This window comes from Bos mutus, chromosome 27 (genome assembly GCF_027580195.1).
Source record: "Bos mutus isolate GX-2022 chromosome 27, NWIPB_WYAK_1.1, whole genome shotgun sequence".
NCBI lineage: Eukaryota > Metazoa > Chordata > Mammalia > Artiodactyla > Bovidae > Bos > Bos mutus.
Window position 1 is genome coordinate 29,582,514 of NC_091643.1, and position 20,508 is coordinate 29,603,021.

Sequence of the window (20,508 nt, forward strand, 5' to 3'; positions counted from 1 at the left end):
AATTTGCTCTGATGAAGCTATTTCTATCACATCAGGGTTGACTGAAGTGAATAACTCATTCAGTCACCATGGAGATGATGCCCGGGAGTATGAAGGGAGGAATGTGTGATTGTGCAGGCTTCCAGACGCTGCTGCTTTTGTTGGGGCATCTGTTCGGGGCTCCGGCTCTTGTGAGAAGCACGCTTAATGTCTCACAGAACCGCGTGGTTTTGCTTTCCCTTCCCACTTTTGTTGGTTCTCTAGAAGAGCCTCAAGTAAATATAAAACAAGGCAACCCAATACTTCACTCACAGGACCCCGTGTTCTTTCCAGAAGTGTGTCTCATATTTAAAGACGTGTGCCCAAATGTGCTAAAAACAGCCCTTCCTCCCAGACACATTTCTACTACTTCTATTTTGAAAGCCCTGGTCCATCTCCAGGATCCCATACTATATTTATCTTTATATTTGTGTCTTTCTATTTATCTTACAACTGTTTCCAAAATTTTTTAATATGTGAATACATATACACTTGTAGGACAAACGGATAAGAAAAGCATGTCAAAAAAAATGGGCAATCAATCTCCTTATTTGCTTAACCTACATCTAGCCAAGTAAAGTGTGTGTGGGTATATGTATGTATGGGTTTCCCTGATAGCTCAGTGGCTCAGTGGTAAAGAACCTGACTGCTAGTGTAGGAGATGAGAGTTTGATCCCTGGGTTGAGAAGATTCCCTGAAGTAGGAAATGGCAACCCACTCCAGTATTCTTGCCTGGAAAATTCCATGGGCAGAGGAGCTTGGTGGGCTAGTCCATGGGGCCACAAAAAGTCAGACTGAGCACACACACACACGGCTTTTCCAGCTGTCAGGTACAAATGTGAGAATTGCACTGTTAAAGAAGGCTGAGCACCAAAGAATGGATGCTTTTGAATTATGGTGTGGAGAAGACTCTTGAGACTCCCTTTGACTGCAAGATCAAACCAGTCAATCCTAAAGGAAAGTAACCCTGAATATTCATTGGAAGGACTGATGCTGAAACTGAAGCTCTAATACTTTGGCTACCTGATGTGAAGAGCTGACTGACTGAAAAAGACCCTGATGCTGGGAAAGACAGAAGGCAAAAGGAGAAGCGGGAAGCAGAGGAGATGGTTAGATAGTATCACTGATTCAATGGACAAGAGTTTGAGCAAACTCCAGGAGATAGTGGGGGACAGAGGAGCCTGGCGTGCGGTAGTCCATGGGGTTGCAAAGAGTCAGACATGACTTAGTGAACAACAACAAAGCTTCTTTAGATGAAGTATCTTTGGGGATGGAGCAATAAAGAATGATCCATGAAGACTTTGGGTATTTTTCTATTTAAAATAAAATTCTACTGATACGTTCATTTGATACTCAACCAGTATTAACTGAAAGCCTAATATGTATAAGGCACAGCGAAGAACACAAAAGTGAATAAAGCATGGTCCTTGCCCTCAAGAAAACATAAACACAGATAACAGTAAGAGAAGATGAAATGGTACAGACAAGGAACTATATTCACTTAAATGAAAGAGGGCCATTTATATCATATACACAGCAGGCAACTTTCAGTGGACCTCCAAGAATAAGTGTGATTTCAAGAGTGATTAGGAGTAATGCCAATTAAGGAAAGATATCATAAAAGGTGGTTCAAAATCGTATTTGCCTCACTACACCAGTCAAGCATTCCTGGGATACAGGGATGGGTTTTGATGATCTGGGCACCCCTGAGACCCAGAACTATGCCTGACACATGGGAGGCACCCAGTTAAAATGGGCCGACTAAACTCATGAAAGCTGAAACATAAAATGTATATAAAAAGGAACAGCAGAAAGTCCAGTTTGGCTAAAGAACAGAATATGAGAAGGCAAATAGAGTAGAACATCTTGAAGATTAGAATGGGAACATATTGTGCTGGGCTTGATTTGGAATGTATAAATAGATAATGTTAAGTCACTGGTCCTTGTCAAAAGATAAACCTCACAACACTGCACCATCAAACCAAAAGAGAGAGAGAGACTGAGAGAGGTCAGAAAGGAGACTAGAGATAGGAACATGAATCAAAAGATTAAAATGATAATTTGTTTGCCAAAATGAAATTAAAATAACAGAAATTAATAGCAATAGTTACAAGAACTCTATGAACAATAGCAAGAATAATAAACAATAGCTAATATTTAATGATCAATGCTATATCCAGGCACAAGGTCAGAATGTCTATTAATTTACCTCTTAGGACTCTAACTTCAAAGTTGTAATTCACAAGTTTATAGGTCATCGAGTCTTGAAGGGACTAAAGATAATTTCCATGCTTTTGTAACTACTGGATGAGAGCAGGCTGTGATGGTTTATAGCTGCTGACCCATAGAAAACTGAAGTTTATTGTAAATATTAACAGGAGAAATGCTCAAAAATAGATGTCTAAATCTTTTTAAGGAACTAGTCAAAGATTTACTATAATTGCTTAAAAACTCTCCATTAAAATATAAACTGGCAACAATCTTATATGTGATTCACCTTTTTATTTTTTATTTTTTTTTCAGTTACACATATTATTTTCAGATTCTTTCCCTTATAGGTTATTACAGAATACTGAGTAGAGTTCCCTGTGCTATACAGTAGGACTTTGTTGCTTTTCTGATTTATATATAGGAGTGTATCTATTAATCTAATATCCCTAATTTATCCCTCTCCCTCTTTCCTCTTTGGGAACCATAAGTTTGTTTTCTATGTCTTTGGGTCTGTCCGTTTTGTAAATAAGTTCATCTATATCATTTTTTAAGATTTCACATATGTGATATCATATGTATTTGTCTTTCTCTGACTTTGTTCACTTAGTATGATCATCTCTAGGTCTATCCATGTCGCTGCAAATGGCATTATTTCACTCCTTTTAATGTTGAGTAATATTTCATTGTATACATGTACCACATCTTCTTTATTCATGCTTTCATTTCTTGGCTATTGTAAATAGTATTGCAATGAATATTGGTTTCTTTTTTTTTTTTAAGAATAAATTCTTAATATCATCAAATATCCAGTGATGTTTAAATTTCCAGTTGCCTTACACACCTCTTTTTTTTTTTTTTCCTTGCTAATTTTCTGTTTAGTTGATCTATCCATAGGTGTGAGTGGGGTATTAAAGTCTCCCACTATTATTGTGTTATTGTTAATTTCTCCTTTCATACTTGTTAGCATTTGTCTTACATACTGTGGTGCTCCCATGTTGGGTGCATATATATTTATAATTGTTATATCTTCTTCTTGGATTGATCCTTTGATCATTATGTAGTGACCTTCTTTGTCTCTTTTCACAGCCTTTGTTTTAAAGTCTAATTTATCTGATACGAGTATTGTGACTCCTGCTTTCTTTTAGTCCCTATTTGCATGGAACATCTTTTTCCAGCCCTTCACTTTCAGTCTGTATGTGTCCCCTGTTTTGAGGTGGGTCTCTTGTAGACAACATATGTAGGGGTCTTGTTTTTGTATCCATTCAGCCAGTCTTTGTCTTTTGGTTGGGGCATTCAACCCATTTACGTTTAAGGTAATTACTGATAAGTATGATCCCGTTGCCATTTACTTTATTGTTTTGGGTTCGAGTTTTAAAAACCTACTAAGCACATAAGATGCACAAGGTCCTGAGCTAGATGGAATGCAAGATAAACGGTGATAAAGAAGTTAGCCTTAATCTCATGTGTATTATAGGCAATGAAACAGACAGACACAAAATAGGTAAGCATACCGGTACTGCCAGAGGAGTGTGTTTTGAGAACATGCAAAAAGAATCGTGACAGTCAATGCAACAGGCTTAAGAACAAGCTGGTTTTAGAGCCTCTTTCTGTGTTGGAGCCTATGAGGAAAACATGCATGATTTCAGAGACTATTTTTCACTGTTTGTTTGTGGTGGTTTTCGTTGTTTTAGTCACTAAGTCGAGTCTGACTCTTCGCGACTCCGTGGACCGTAGCCCCGCCAGGCTTCTCTGTCTGTGGGATTTCCCAGGCAAGAACACTGGAGTGGGTGGCCATTTCCTGACTGGGGGAAAATAAACTGTATGTTACAGGATTTGAATAGATTAAAAACACCTTTAAAAGCACAGAAAGAGTAATTAATTAGGGAGACAGAAGCCTTGAAGAATGGGTGAGATTTGAGGAAACCAAGAGATTTCCAAAAGGAAATTCTATACCCAGATGGGGAAAGCAGCATAACCATCCATGGTGAACTTTGGGAAAGAACAGGCAGACACGGCTGAAGTGAGGGCTGTGGTGGAGGAGGAGGCTGGAAACGGAGGATGGCATCAGATCAGGGGATGGCCTTATGGTCACACTAAATTGTTGGAAGTTGACCTTGGACAACCAGAGCCCTGAGAAGCTTCAGGAGGAGTGGCACAATTGGGCTAGGTTTTAGGAAGGGCCTGGGGCAACAGTGCAAGTGATGGTGAGGAGAAGTAGAGGAGTCAGGTTAGGTACCCCTACCTGACATCGCAAAGCATGGATGTGATCGCTGGATGCTATATTAGGAAACTTAGGTCAATTCTGCAAATATGACAGCACTCCAGCCAACATTTGCTGTTGAAGGATAACTAGCTCCTTCTAGAAGCCAACAAGACCATTAACTAGCTGTTCGTTCCTCTTTCACTTTCTGAGCATGAAAAAATACCCCCAAGTAGTCAAGAAAAACACACCAAAGTGGTCCCAGCACAGTTTAAGATCTAAATTTACGGTATCTTTTAAAAAATCTTTTAAAACACCCAAGCATCCTCAAAAATAGTCAGAGATGCCTATATGTAAGTCAAGAAGCCCAAGATTTTTTCCCCCAAGATCTTTTATTTTTATTTTTTTAATACAAAGCTTCTTGGATCATTAATTTGGGAGCTGCAACAATGAAAGATAACTTACAGCCTCAAAACTGCTTCCTGCTCTCCAACTGTAAAGAAACTGGCCTTCTGCATGGAAGAGTGCAACTCCCTGAAGTGTTTAAGTAATCTGCTAACATATAAATGCTAGAAACACTGAAAATCCTTACTTCTTGGGTATTCGCCCCTTGTGTACATAGCATACAAGAAAAGTTTAAAGTAAGTAAAGTGGTTAAAAATATGAGGCCTCAATACAGCTGGAGTCTATGGATTAATTACTGTACTCTCTCCCCACTCCTTGGGAACCCAGGGCCTTTACAGTCACAGAAGCAAGGTCAATGCCCTGATCTGTGACTGTGAACTCTCCTGCTTCTCCCTCAGCTCCAGAGATCACTGAACTAGAAAGATGCATGCTTCAGAAAGAAGCATTACTAAACTCCCCAAAGCTATGAAATTTCCAGTGTGATTAAGACACACTTTTTACCTTAAGCCTCCAGATTCCGTATGCCTTAACAAACACTGGAAATTATTCTAAGGAGGTGAAATGGACTAAGACTTGGTAGTTCTTAAAGTAAATCAGCATCTCTCCTTCAGGATATTTGAACACACCGGTACTGGTACCCTGAATCTTTTTTTTTTTTTTTTTGGCCTCCTGGCTTCCCGCAAAGCTTCATAATTATTTTCTCACAATCCTCATAGAAATAGATTGCTCTGTTAACATCTGTTGCTTAGCTTTCAGCTTATTGGAACATACTCAATATGTTCTATACGATCTGTATTTCAACTAAATTGGGTCTTATTCTGCAAAACATAAAAGTGTTTTCAGAGTTCCTTAAGGGAGATGGAGCAAAAGAGTCCCTTTTCTTCCTATTTTTGGTGAAGTTGCTGCTCCCCTCCAGCAAGAAGGTTCCTGTGTTATTTCAGGTGCTCACCTTTATGGCCAGAGTCGTGCCTCCAAATACAATATACCTTTAAATGGCTCTGAGACTGATTAATTTCTCAGATGTTTTCCTTCTTCCTTCCATGACGATGTGAAATTCATCTCTGGCCCGCTTCAGCTATTACACAAAATAAAATTACATGGAGTCTTAGAAAGCTGGCTATTTTCCTGGCACTTTGGGTGCCCATTGTGGGTAGTATTTTGGGTAAGAGTAAAGGGCAGGGGTTGGGGGGCGGTGTTAAGAAAAGCTCAGGTGTTTCTGGTTAGTAGATACTTAATATCAATACTATTCTCAACGCTTTGGCCATTAGAAAAGGGAGATGAAGTTCTTAAACCTAACACAGGGATGAAGGAACAGAAGCCTTACGGTCACTTCAAGTCCTGTGTTTTCAGTAGCTCGCAGAATTCTGTCCCAGAATAACTTATGATCCATGCCTGATGTTTTTTTTAACGCATTTACTTATTTGGCTGCCCTGGGTCTTAGTTTTGACATTTGAACTCTTAGTTGCAGCATGTGGGATCCAGTTCCTTGACCAGGGATTGAACCCAGGCTGCCTGCATTGGGAACGTGGAGTCTTTAGCCACTGGGTCACCAGGGAAGTCCCATGCCTGATTATTTTTTATCACCAATCTCATGCCACAAACAGACTCATTGTAGAATGTCATTCTGCTCTTCAAAGTCTGAAGTGATATTCAGCACTTTCACAACTCTAAAAATATTCAAAAAGGCAACATAGCTGCTTCATGTTAAATTCAATTAGAATAAATTGTAGAAACAGTTTTCCAAATAATGTGTGTGTGTGTGTATGCTCAGCCACTTGGTCGTGTCCAACTCTTTGCAACCCCAGGGACCGTAGCCCACCAGGTTCCTTTGTCCACGGGATTTCCCAGGCAAGAATACTGGAGTGGACTGCCATTTCCTTCTCCAGGGCATCTTCTCAACCCAGGGATCGAACCTGTATCTCCTGCATTGGCAGGTAGATTCTTTACCACTGTGCCACCTGGGAAGTCCTTTCCAAATAAGACCACTTTCTAACTAAACAACCATGTGAATAATAATAATAACTGAAATCTAATTGTTCATAGCTGATTAGGACTGAAGAATCATTTTGAGATTCAAAGAATTAGGAACTCTTCTGTCTCATTAGACTAGACTTTCATAGATGTTTTTCATTTAAAAAAAAAAAAAATCAGAACTCAAAAAGTAACCCAGACACCACACACACACAAAAGTTACACATCCATCCTTTTTTTTATATATATTTTTAAACTTTACAATATTGTATTGGTTTTGCCAAATATCTAAATGAATCTGCCACAGGTATACATGTGTTCCCCATCCTGAACCCTCCTCCCTCCTCCCTCCCATACCCTCCCTCTGGGTCATCCCAGTGCACCAGCCCCAAGCATCCAGTATCGTGCATCGAACCTGGACTGGCGACTCGTTCCATACATGATATTATACGTATTTCAATGCCATTCTCCCAAATCATCCCACCCTCTCCCTCTCTCACAGAGTCCAAAAGACTGTTCTATACATCAGTGTCTCTTTTGCTGTCTCGTATACAGGGTTATTGTTACCATCTTTCTAAATTCCATATATATGTGTTAGTATACTGTATTGGTGTTTTTCTTTCTGGCGTACTTCACTCTGTATAATAGGCTCCACATCCATCCTTAACACCATCCTCCAGATAAGCAAATAAAGCTTATACATGATCATGGCTTTTTCATCACCCTGTCTGGGCTCAGTGACAAAACATGATCTCTTTTCTATTTATTTTTTACAGATTATTCTGAAGTATAATTTATTCTAACAGCTGTTACAGAACTCATGACCTTTCAACAGGTATCAGTGGTGCCCATTTATATAATATCCTGAGACTTCAACTATTGTTCTGACTAAAATTCAAACAACTTCTCATTTTTCTGCCTTACTACACTTTACTACCACTGAGAAGGTTGTTTTGGATAAAGATTATAATCTCACATGGTAGTTTTCCCTAAATGATTTAGAAGTTGAGCAACACAGAAACAAAAGCCTATCATTAAGAGGAAGACCTCAGTTCTCTGGAACAGGGCTTTTCCTCAAGTGACCAGATTTCATCTCCTAAAGAAAGTTCTTGTTTTCCCCATTTTTTCAGTGTGTATTAATACAGAAACCATTTTACTTTACAGAAAGATGTGGGGTTTTTTTTTTTTTTTTCCTTTCACTTTACAGTAAAATACTTGGCTTATTTGAAACTGTGGTCTTGGGTTCATCTTCTGGCTCTACCCCAGAATTCTTTCTCATAATTGTTTGGTTCTCAACCCCATTTGCATGTCACATCTGGATCAAAATCCCCATTAAATGTGACAAAACAGGGATGAAAGCAAGATTTTCACTGGCTGCTCCAGGAAGTTTTCTTATACTAGCTTCCAAGAGCTGCTGCTGCTGCTGCTAAGTCGCTTCAGTCTTGTACAACTCTTGTGCGACCCCACAGACGGCAGCCCACCAGGCTCTCCTATCCCTGGGATTCTCCAGGCAGGAACACTGGAGTGGGTTGCCATTTCCTCCTCCAGTGCAGGAAAGTGGAGAATCAAAGTGAAGTTGCTCAGTCGTGTCTGACTCTTAGCGACCCCATGGACTGCAGCCCACCAGGTTCCTCCATCCATGGGATTTTCCAGGCAAGAGTACTGGAGTGGGCTGCCATTGCGTTCTCCGCCAAGAGCTGCTACCTGTTGCTATTTAAGGAAGTTAGGGCACCAATTCAATTACCGTGGTGATTTTTACCTACAAATAGGTTAGAGATCAAATGTTTTCAGCACACTTAAAAGAGTGTGGGGCAGGGGGTGAGGGGGGAGAAGTTATTAGGAAGTTAGTTTTCATTATAGTTGTTCTGTTGTTCCCAGTGTATGGTGTCCCACATGGTATCACTTTAGTCTCTGACCAACCCCAGTCTCCGTCTCCCCGTGAGGGAGACAGATCAGGAATTGTAGCATCATCCCCACTGCAAAGGTGATGCCTTTCTTGGCTGAGAAATGTTTCTGAAAATTTTATCCAGACATCTAGAAACCTTAACTTTGGGCCTGTTCCTATACTGCAAAGACAGAATACATTCTATACCTAGAATGTACACACAAGGTAAAATGTAACTTGATTTGTCTTTTGGCAGTAGCAATCCTCTCAAATGTTTATATTACATGTGGATAATCAGAATCTACTGTCATAATATCAACTCAGGCAACATGAAGAATTCGGGACAATATGAGAAATTTAAGGCATTTAAAAAATTTATTTTCCAAACTTCAGAATAAATAATTTTGTTTCCTATAGGACATTCCAGAGATGTTTTGCCTTTTATGGTTTTTGGTCTCCTTAACCTTTAAATAACTTTTACTGGAAGTGATAATAAGGGAATAAATATTGGGCATGAAGTGCTTTACACTTAAAGGCTTTAAGAATTTCATCTTATTTAATACATCATGCTACTCTTTGTTGTGTCCAGGGCTGTTTCTAGAGGTACTGAATCACTTAAAATGCCACTGAATTTTTTTTTAATGTGTTATCACTAACGATTAATAATATCTGTCTAGAAACCTAGAAATCTAATTTTGTATTTAATTTAGGCACTTGTTTTCAAATTCATTTTAGGAATTAAATTACATGCATGGTGTGTTAAAAATTAACACAACTCTGTGCATGTCTTTGGAGTATCTCTTTAAACAAAGGCTCACTCTGAACTCTTTATGTACAAAACGTTGTGTTTAGACAATGGGATAGTAAACTCTGGAACGTGGAATGTAGGTCTAGACCTGAAGGAATCTATAATCCAATGGAGATGATAAGACATTCAGGGAAGAGTGGAAGAGATAACAGAGGGAGGAAGGAAACAAGCTCTTTAAAAGAGACACAAGGGTTGTGTGCCACCAGGAATATGTTTGCTAGCCAATATTTCACTCAACCAGTGACAGAAAGAAAATGAAATTTACTATAAAATTGGAGATTTTCCCCTTATAACTATTTCTACAAATAAGTTGAATGAGAAATTATGATTTGCTGGATTCCAACTGTGGTAGTCCATTCACTGGGATAAAAGCTCAGTGCTCCTGGAGATCCAAAATAATAGAGGCTTAAATAAGGGAGATGCTTGTTGCCCACTCATGTATCAGTGCAGATGGGTACTGGCATCGTTATCAGGGAGCCAGTCTCTTGCACACTCAACTTACAGCTTCCCTTTCATGGTCAAGATGGCCACTCCAGATCCTAACACCAGGTCTGTCGAGAGCAGACAGAGAGAAAGCCAAAGGCACCCCTGCCCTGTAAGAACCTACCCTCGGAGGGCATACATATGATTTGTCTCATGCTCACCAGCCAAACTCTGGTCACAAAGGAAGGAAAACTGAGAAATGGAGTCCTCGCCTGGCTTAAGCCATGTGCCCAGCTAAAACTTCAATTATAGGGTAAGGAGGAAAGATTGATCTAAGAAGACGGCTAGTTGTCTCTGCCACATGTAGTAACCAAGCTATAACCTCCTACCACAGAACTCAGAGTCATGTATGAGGAAAGCATCTTTTTTTAAAATCACATATTACTAGAGCTTTCATTTTCAAAAACAGATGAGATGCACCCTGGATGATTTCAACAATCAAAAGAGGATTTCTCACCTTGTCAAGAGCTGCCCTCTCGCAGCTGAAAGCTCACACCTTATGCTAAGCTAGTCAGAGCCAAATACGATTAATTAGATTAAGCTTGTCACTAAAATATCAAGACAAATGTTCTTGAAACATGGCACTTTCTCCCTTTGCCTTCCCCACCCCCCAGTCTTGTTTATGTACAATAAAAGTAGGTTGAGGCATGGTGTTGAAACTGATCCTTATGACTATTACTCTATATATCCCCATAACTGATAACCAAAGGCTGCAGAGCAAAACAGATCTGAATTGTGTTAGCATGGACTTCCCAGCCTGGATCACGTTTAATAATTAATCACAGTGATTTTCACGGTGGTTTGAGAGCCTTTATAAAAATACTACAGGCAAGTCTGGATACGTCGTTCTCTAAGGAGCTGTCTCGATTTAGTACCAGAGCTGTGACTTGCACCTGCTGCTTCTCCAAATCAGGTCTGAATTTTCCTCTTCTTCTTTTCTTTTTTTGGTAACCTTTCTCTAAGAAAATGATTTGCCAGAGGAGTTTTTAAAATGCACCATTTAACAACTCTATGACACACCTTGATGCAGTAGACAACAGATAAGCTGATTTTTTGAAAACCCAATTCTCTTTTAAAGGCATTGGGCAAACATGCTATGTAATGGAATATGATCATGCATTTGCTCATTTGTAGAGCAAAAATAAATCATCTAACTGTTCCTGATTTATAACTCTGAGTTTCCACATGGACACATTTGCTTAGAGTTAACCTGTGAAAGAAATTATTGTATAGGACTGCTCTTCCGAAGAGGGATCAGAAAATTATGAGTTGTGGAGATCTAGGAAACATTGTCTAAAAGTCCAACTTTCATTAGCAAATGAGGACACAGAGAAATCCACAAGATTCCACACAGTTAGCAACCAGAACCTGGACCCCAGGTTCTCCCAAACCCCACAGAACTGTACTAGGACCACATGACTTTTAAGTGGAATAAACACAGATGTCTTTGTGCACAGAATCTGACTAATACATAGCTAACCTTGGGCAGCCTGGAACACGTACACACTACATTTGTAACTGTCACTGTGACAGTGAGAATCACCAGCTACCAACACGGGAAATTTAAGAAAACTTTACCTTTCTCTTTGCTTCCTTGACCCTTGCCTACTTTGGTGAGTCTACCCTTTTTATCTGAACATGTGGCTTTCCAACCTTTTGAGGTTTCATACACCTGCGATTCTCTAACTCCTGGGTGGTGGTGAGCTGTATTCTAGAAACAATAAAATGATGCTCATAAACATAATGAAAATGATATCTTCAGTTCAGTCGCTCAGTCGTGTCTGACTTTGCAACCCCATGGACTGCAGCACGCCAGGCCTCTCTGTCCATCACCAACTCCCGGAACTTGCTCAAACTCACGTCCATCGAGTTGGTGACGCCAACCAGCTTCTGTTGTCCCCTTCTCCTCCTGCCTTAAGTCTTTCCCAGCATCAAGGTCTTTTCCAATGAGTCAGCTCTTCGCATCAGGTGGCCAAAGTATTGGAGTTTCAGCTTCAGCATTAGTCCTTCCAATGAATATTCAGGACTAATTTCCTTTAGGATGGACTACTTGGATCTCCTTGCAGTCCAAGGGACTCTCAAGAGTCTTCTCAACACCACAGTTCAAAAGCATCAATTCTTCAGCGCTCAGCTTTCTTTATGGTCCAATTCTGACATCCATACATGACTACTGGAAAAACCACATAGCTTTGACTAGACGAACCTTTGTTGGCAAAGTAATAGTCTCTGCTTTTTCATTTGCTTTCTAGGTTGTTCATAACTTTTCTTTCAAGGAGCAAGTGTCTTTTAATTTCATGGCTGCAGTCACCATCTGCAGTGATTTTGGAGCCCAAGAAAATAAAAAGTCTGTCACTGTTTCCACTGTTTCCCCATCCATCTAAATGATGAAACCAGATGCCATGATCTTAGTTTTTTGAATGTTGAGTTTTAAGCCAACTTTTTCACTCTCCTCTTTCACTTTCATCAAGAGGCTCTTTGATAGTTCATATTCCCTTAATCATTCTTAGTGCCATGGACTTTCTTAAGCACATTACTTTCTAAGTATATTACATATATTATTTCATTTCATCGTCACACGGATCTTGTGAGGTATGTACTAGTATTTCCCCCACTTTATGACTGTGGACACCAAGGCTCAGAGCATGTAACTAATTCATCCCAAGTCCCACAGCTAATAAGCATGTATGTTAGTTGTTCAGTCACGTCCAACTCTGCGACCCCTTGGACTGTAGCCCGCCAGGGTCCTCTGTCCAATATCAGGGTGGGCTGTCATTCCCTTTTCCAGGGGCTCTTCCCAACCCAGGGATCGAACTGGGTCTCCTGCATTGCAGGTAGATGCTTTACCGTCTGAGCCCCAGGGAAATAAGAGTAAGAGTTATTGTTTAAATTGAGTTGTCGGTTTCAATCGCTAAAACATATTAGCTCTCATAGAAAAAGAATTCTAGAGTTCAGAACATATATAGCTATGCATATACAGTATGTACAGAGGATGGTGTGGCATAATGAAATGAGCCCTAGTCTTGGGGCCAGAAGGGTTACAGTCTTCCCTCTTTTTATTTTATTTCAATCCAGAGGCTTGAGCTAATTGTCCTCCTCTGTTTGTGTATCTCTTTTGACCCATGTTAGGCTCTTGCATGTATGGATAAGCACTTCTTTTAAGACATAAGCCTCGCACTACACCTACGCATGATACTGGTTTTGAAGAAATTACTAAAAATTATGATTCCATTTGATTAAACAAATAATATGTATTAAACATGGGTGACATGCCAACCACACTGGACATGCCAGCTATTACTGGCCCTGCTCAGATAACAATTCTTAAAATTCTACTACATTCATTTCCACGGCTCCCTTACCCTCCTCTCTTTATGCAGAATGGTCCGGGATTCAATACCCCACTGCAAGTAACAGGAAAAAATGATCCTTAAGCAATCACTGCCTTTTTTTTTTTAACTTTTGGCATTCTGACAGTGGGGTGGTTGTGCCCTGTAATCAAAGGAAAACATAAACTGGTCATCTCCTAGCAACTCACTGAAGATTACTCCCAGGGAATAATTTGTGTGGCTGAGCCGGAGCGCACATAACTTTGAAGCCAGCAGAGCTCCTGCCCTGGCCGTTAACTCTTCTCCGTATCTTGCAGATACAGTGAACTCGTTTTTGATGATGTTGCAGGAAGAACAGGCACTAAAATATCCCAAGCGTGAGCAGTTTTATGTGAAAGACACTGAAAGAGTTTTATAATCTTTTTCGTTGTCGTTAAAAAAAATCTCATCGCAGTGCAGTGTCACTAGGCATCAAGATCATTTTGCGGCTCCAGGTTCCCCTTTTGCTGACGCCTGTTCCCCGACTCTCCTGTATAAAGGGACATCTGTCGCCTAGGGTTGGGCTGCGTCACGGCAGCCTTGCCTTCCTGGGTGTTTCCTCCCAGTGGGGGCTTCGTTCTCTGCCCCCACAGTCTGCTGTGCTGATGAGACCAGTCAGTCAACACTGGCTCCTCGTTAGTCTGAGGCAGCCACCATGTGCCAAACGAAGGTGCCGTCAGAGCAGATTTGACTCAGCCATCTGTGCCTCCAGGAAGCAACTGTGACTCGGAGAATTCATTTGAGCTCTTCAAACCAAGAGTTAGTGTGCTCCTTTAGAATTTTTAATTTATATAAAGAGGAAACCTGACTAGAGAATCTGTTTGAATGAATGACCATGGCAAGAAAGAGACCCACGTCTGGAAGGAGTCAGCCAGCCACTAGTCACAGGAATCGACACCAAAGAAACACTCGCTTTTTCACAGCAGGGGTAGTAAGTAGTAACATTACTGGCAGGATGCGCCAGACCCACGTTTGCAGGCTTTATGTATATTAATCATTGGACCCTCAAACAACGCGAAAAGGCTGGCACCACTGTTACTCTTATTTACAGAGTGGGAAGCTCCATAGGTTCAAGGAGAGGAGAAGTAATAACTTTCCTGAAGTTATCTGGGGATATGGTAGAATGGGCTTTTAACCCAGCTGGCTTGGCCCCAAACTCTTGATCACAGCGCCAGCCTGCCCCAGCAGCAGGCATTCTCGTTCGCCAATCCCAACTCTGTCTGGAAACCAAGGGCAGAAGGTAATGATGACACAGTTCTTGAAAATGCCCATAATTCGGATCATAAGCATTAGTTCTAACATGCCTTTTCCATGAAATCTTCTGATACAGAAATTATGTCTATTTCCAGCCTTTTCCATGAAATCCTCTGATGTAGAAATATGTCCATTTTTATTTGGTAAGAAAAAGAAGAGGACTGTTACCTTTTAGGTTTCTTGCTGTGCTTTCTGTATGGAAAAGTATTACTGTTCTGACCAGACAAAAATACGTAATCAACTTTAGTCCCAAGCCCTCCAGTAGAGTTACATTACAGGACACTGTGCAGTGAGCATGAACAGCCTTCTTTTTAAAATATTCTGTTAGATATTCTAAAAACATTTAATGAGTGGTCAGTATTTATTATTTATCTGTTGGGCATGTGGTATTTTTCATTTATTATTTATGATCTCTGTCTTTTAAGCCATTTAAAGTCAAGAGGGAAAATGAATGGGACCGTCACTCATGCACACTTATGAGGATTCTAATTCTGTCTACACTTTCAGTCTGTATAGTTAAAATTATTGATCCCCAGAAATTTTCTATTCATTATATAAAATGGTGTCTCATCTACATTTATCAAAAAGATTTTTGAAGTATAAGGAGTGTCTTTTAATCCTGCTAAGTTAGGTCTTATGGAAAAAGTAGAATTAACTTTACAAATGTTTTTCCTGATTTTAACATTTCAGTCCCATTTTTTTTAACCTTGATTATTTGGGCTAAATTATAATTTTTCTTATTTAATCTGAAAAGTTATTTTATTTTGTTTTACATCTGTCCCTTTGACCTTGTTAATATGCCTTTTCTTAACTTCATTATCTTTTTCTTAGAATGCAGGGATATTTCTTAGAGAGAAAAGCTATAAATTGCTGGAGAATAATATTAAATACTATAAATTGCTGGAGAATAATATTAACTACGTTAATATTAAAATAGAATGAATTTTGTTAAGTCCCTTTTTTGCCTTATTATCTGGGATAATTCCAATTTATGCCTGTTATGTCAGCATAAATATTAAAGACACTTCCTTTTACTACTGTTCTATTTAGACAAATTATACAGACATGCTTTCCAAAAGTAGTGTAAAGCTAATGATTAAGTACATTTGCTTTTATTTCCAAGAATTCATGTATACATGCCAGAAAACCTTATTTCCTAAACCTTCCTTGAAAACTGCCACTGTAAAATAGATTTTCTTTTTTTGACAGTGGCTTATAAGCCTTTAACTTGTAGTCCAGAAACACAACTCCTTACCTTGTCATAGAGTCTTATGTTCTGAAGCTGACGTAAGTGAAAACCTAAAATCATTCTAGATCATAGCAAGATAGTATTACTTATTGCTGTTATAAAACATATCTCTGTCAAATTTCAGGATACATTCTGTGTGCAAATGAGGAAAAGACCTAAAGCAAATTTAAATAAACATTAAGCTTGTACAATCTGCCATCATTCTACATGACACCAGCTTAGCGTATCCATGAAACTCCAATCTGACCTGATATGAACCATGTACAGACCAAGTATAGAATCTGTGGTCTAGCTATGGGGTTCGTTGAGGCTCACTTGTAAGACACTGCCCCAAAAATATACTACAGTCTAGCTTGTTGGCCCCTCCCATTATTCGGGATACTCCTTTAGAAATAAATGAAAGACAACCTGTTAAAAATTTAAATGTGTTCTTTTGAAGTCACCACTTGAAATCTTAACAAAACTTGATGTTTTGATAATGTAAGATAGAACATCCACCATACAGCCAATTAAATAACGAAGGTTCTTCCCACCAAGGAAGTAATTTTTTCATTATACTTACGATAGGTGGTAGCTACCTGTCCCATTTAGACTTGAAAGTTAAGATCACAAGTAGTGGTACTGATTCCAAATTTCACTGAACTGCATCAGCATTGTTTGGAACCAATGCCCGTGATCAGAGTCCAAACTGGATTGGTGACTGTTTGTCTAGAAGACAACAAAGGCAAATAACGGTGCTCAGAATGAACGTACGGCAGTACTTATGTGTGCGATGCTGCAGCATAATGACAGTGGAGCAATTAGCAAATAATAATGATTAGAGTTTCTGTTGATCCAATTATAAAACACTGATCTGATCCACTCTTCTTCTTGTACTCCCGTTCATAACAGCAAAATTTCCCACTGCTGCCTAAGTGGTAACGTTTGACTGCCTCTTTGCATTAACTATAAAGGGAGACAGGGAGATTGATTTCAGGAATTGGTAGTGCTCATCACTTCCCGGCACTACCCCGTGTGGAGCCACAGGAGGCCAGTGTGTCCGTGGAACTGCCCAGGAGGCTCCACCTCATGACTGAACTTCCTGCCTCTGAATCACATTCTCCTGAGAAAGTCCCTGGTCTTCTGAGCTTATGTTCTTGGGGTGGGAAAGCGATGATAAATAAACATAAGGTGAGGGATGATAAGAAGGGTTCTGATGAAAAAAGCTTACAAAGGGTAAAGGAAATATGGAGGGGGAATTCTGTAACGGATGGTTAGGAAAGCTCTCTCTGACAACGGGGTGTTTTAGACCTGAAGGGCTAAAGGAGAGAGCTGCAGAAACAAAGGGAGTGTTCCAGGCAAAGGCAAAGACCTGGGACCATGTGAGCTTGGCCTATGTATTCACGGGGAGGAGGTCTACAAGCCTGGAGCAGGATGAGCAGGGAGGGAGGGGCAGCATGAACCGCAAGGTTGAGTGAGGGCCCAGGACCCCGAGGACCCTGCAGACTATGGTAAGCATGGGAGACCAGAGGCCCTGAAGGGTTTCCACCAGGGGACTGAGTGATAGCGCTCAGGTTTTAGAGAGATCATCCTGAATATTCTGGGGACAGCAGAATGCAGGCGATATAAGCAGATGAAAGGAGACCAGTCGCAAGCCCCCTGAAACAGTTCAGACTTAGACTAAAGTGAAAGGCCGTAGTGGAGAAGGCAATGAAAACCATTTGGATTCTGGACATATTCTGAAGGCAGAGATAGTAGAATCTGCTCATAAATGAGGGTCAGGGATGTAAGAGAAAATATAAGTCAAATATCATGTCGCTGCTGTTGGTCTGAGCAACTGAAATGGTGATACTGTTTACAGAGAAGTCAAAGGAGGGGAGGGTGGGTGACAGGGTGAAATGAAAGGTCAGGGTGACGTGCCCGGCGGACATCCAGGTGGACACGGCCAACAGGCAGGTGATGTTCCAAGCCTGGCACGCTGAGGACAGGCAGGGGCTTGAGAAGTCAATTTATGAATCTTCAAATAGTCGTAATTTTAAGTTACCCAGTCTCTCTTTTAAACACATTCATATTTTACTCTGCCACTGTTCCAAGGCTGAGTGCCTAAACCCCAACATTAAGTTTGGGAATTTTGTTTGGGCTTAGTATAAACCCAACTGTGATGAAACAAACAAGCAAAAAATAATACAAAAAGATGATGGCAGTAAAAACACGGAACAAGGGTGGAAGGACACCAGAGATGTGCTGCCCCATTCTGCCATGTTAGCAGGTGCTTTGACCCTTAGGGCTCACCTGGACGAGGCTGCACAGCAAGAGACCATGTGCATGTTGGTTAGACCTGTATATTTCTGCGAATTGCTCTACCTGAACTTGAGAAGCAAAATATCTGTAATAAAAAGTTGTTGAGATCTGTTACATAATTCTATCTTGTTGTAGAAGGCATTACATTGGTTTTAAAATAATTCCAAATATCTAATTAGTAGGATCCTTGTTTGGGATAGATTTATGTGCAATTTACGAATAGAGCTATGACTCAGTTTTGCATCTGTTATGGTCCCTCAGTGTTTACCCGAAGAGCTTGGTTTCTCCCAGCCCCATCAGGTACATGGTCTCTCTGCATCTCCACTGCCAGACCTTCTTTCCTCCCACACAGTGTGGGCAGCAGACTGGTGATGCTCACTTTGCCATTAGCATTCATCGCTAATGCACAACGCAAAATTTGTAACTCATAAGACGAGGGCTCCCACAGCGCAGAAGCAGCTGTGTATCTTACACAGAAAATAAAAACTGAAACAAAAACAACTCAAGTGCTGGAAACTAACAGCCATAATAAAAATACAGGCATCATGCCATTGTGTGGGAAAGAACTTAAATAGTAAATATAGGGGAAAACACTTTTACTCCATCTTGAAAATTTGGAGTAAGAAGAATTTGGAGCGAGGGGAGAGGCACGTATACTCAAACACAGGTAGAGATAGACAGAGATACAGCTGAAGCTTGGAAATCCAGAAATAATGTTCCAGTTTGGATTTTAAAAGATGGCATAAAAAAGCAACAATGAAGATTAAAATATTAAACTGTCTTGAAAGTATTTGCTTCTTTGAAAGATGCACGCTTTTAAAAGACTGCTGATTGTGGGGCCTTTTCCCTCTTGCCTTGATGATGTGAAGGTTTTCAGCACCACGTTTCCTGCTTTTTTCCTGTTTTATTGGTGTGACCAGGAAAGGCCTGGGAAAGGGGAGAGATAGAAGCAGGTGTCACAGAGGGTGGAAAAAATGGGTGAGATAATTCCAGGGAGAACTCAAAATAGCTAAACTAGTCTTTTTGCCAAAGGTAAATGAAGTAATTTACTTTTTATAAGATTTGTTCAGCTGAATAAAATGATTTCATTTTTGAATGTTCCTGTGATTATAACTAAAATATGACTCATCCATCTGATGGCTCATTCTTCCTCTTGAGAATAAACCTTCAGAATCAGGATGAACAAGAGCTTAATGGAGCCATGTAGGGTGGCTCTGATGATGGTTTTGGTGCTGGCAAAGGAATCCAATGCTATTTGTGTTTCCTGTCTCTGATATTTCATGTATATTTTGGCAATAGTCTTTCTTGACCCAATAAATTTATTATGAGTTATTGTGTAGTGACATATGTAAACTTAAAGGGAGACATGCAATACATCATTTGCCAGAATGTCCATACATTGCTGAGGATGCTGCGTTACTGGTCCATGAGCATTTTGCTCTTCATGTAGGAACATCTTCTCTAGGAAGGGAGAATCCAAGTTGTCTCTGCCTTAAGATCATTGTCTGATTCCCTGAGAGCCACCAAATGGCCAGACTGTGCACTTAGTATCAAGGCATAGAGGAAGCCTGGGCATCTTAAGGGGTCTTCCCAGGTGGCGCTAATGGTAAAGAGCCACCTGCCAGTGCAGGAGATGTAAGAGACACGGGTTTGATCCCTGGGTCAGGAAGATTCCCTGGAGGAGGGCATGACAACCCATTCCAGTATTCTTGCCTAGAGAATTCCACGGACAGAGGAGCCTGGCGGGCCACAGTCCATGGGGTCGCAAAGAGTCGGATAAGACTGAAGCGATTTAGCATGCACACACATGGGCACCTTAAAGGTGGATGAAGATGAGCAAGGTGATTGGGAAGATGAGCATCCTCTGACTGTCATGTAGAGCGATGCAAAGATGTGGAGAGATGTGACAAGTGCCTCTGAGAGCTGCCACCCCTGGGCTGGTGGGGCAAGCAGTGAAACCTTCAACATCAAAATCTGCAGAGATGTGGATGTACCTAGAGGGTGTCATACAGACTGAAGTCAGAGAAAATCAGATGTTATATAAAGTCACTTTTATACGTGGAATCTAGAAAAATGGGACAGATGAACCTATTTGCAAAGCAGAAAGAGAGACAAAGAAGTAGAGGACAAATGTATGGACACCAAGAGGGGAAAGGATGGGTGGGATGAATTAGGGGATTGACGTTGACATATATTCACTCCTCCAGGGGGTCTTCCCGACCCAGGGATTGACCCCAGGTCTCTGGATGGCAAGCAGATTCTTACCACCTGATCCACCAGGGAAGTCATGTGTATATATATACACTACTGTGTATAAAATAGGTAACTAGCAAGTCAGTTGAGGGACTACTGGTTTGCTTTGTGTTGATCTAATTTTGG

General features: G+C 40.5%; 1 protein-coding gene across 19 annotated transcripts in view; it reads left to right on the forward strand.

The window, feature by feature from the left end:
• The window catches only part of SORBS2 (sorbin and SH3 domain containing 2), a 212,644-nt gene that overhangs the window by 74,652 nt on the left and 117,484 nt on the right, over positions 1–20,508 (forward strand). The window contains exon 1 of one of the 19 annotated variants that reach the window (XM_070364402.1): positions 10,822–10,894. The exons of 17 other annotated variants lie outside the window; for them this stretch is intronic. The gene's annotated coding sequence lies outside the window, so the exon portion shown is untranslated. Of the gene's footprint in view, positions 1–10,821; positions 10,895–20,508 lie in introns of those variants that run through there. One more of the 19 variants, XM_070364403.1, reaches the window with a different exon arrangement.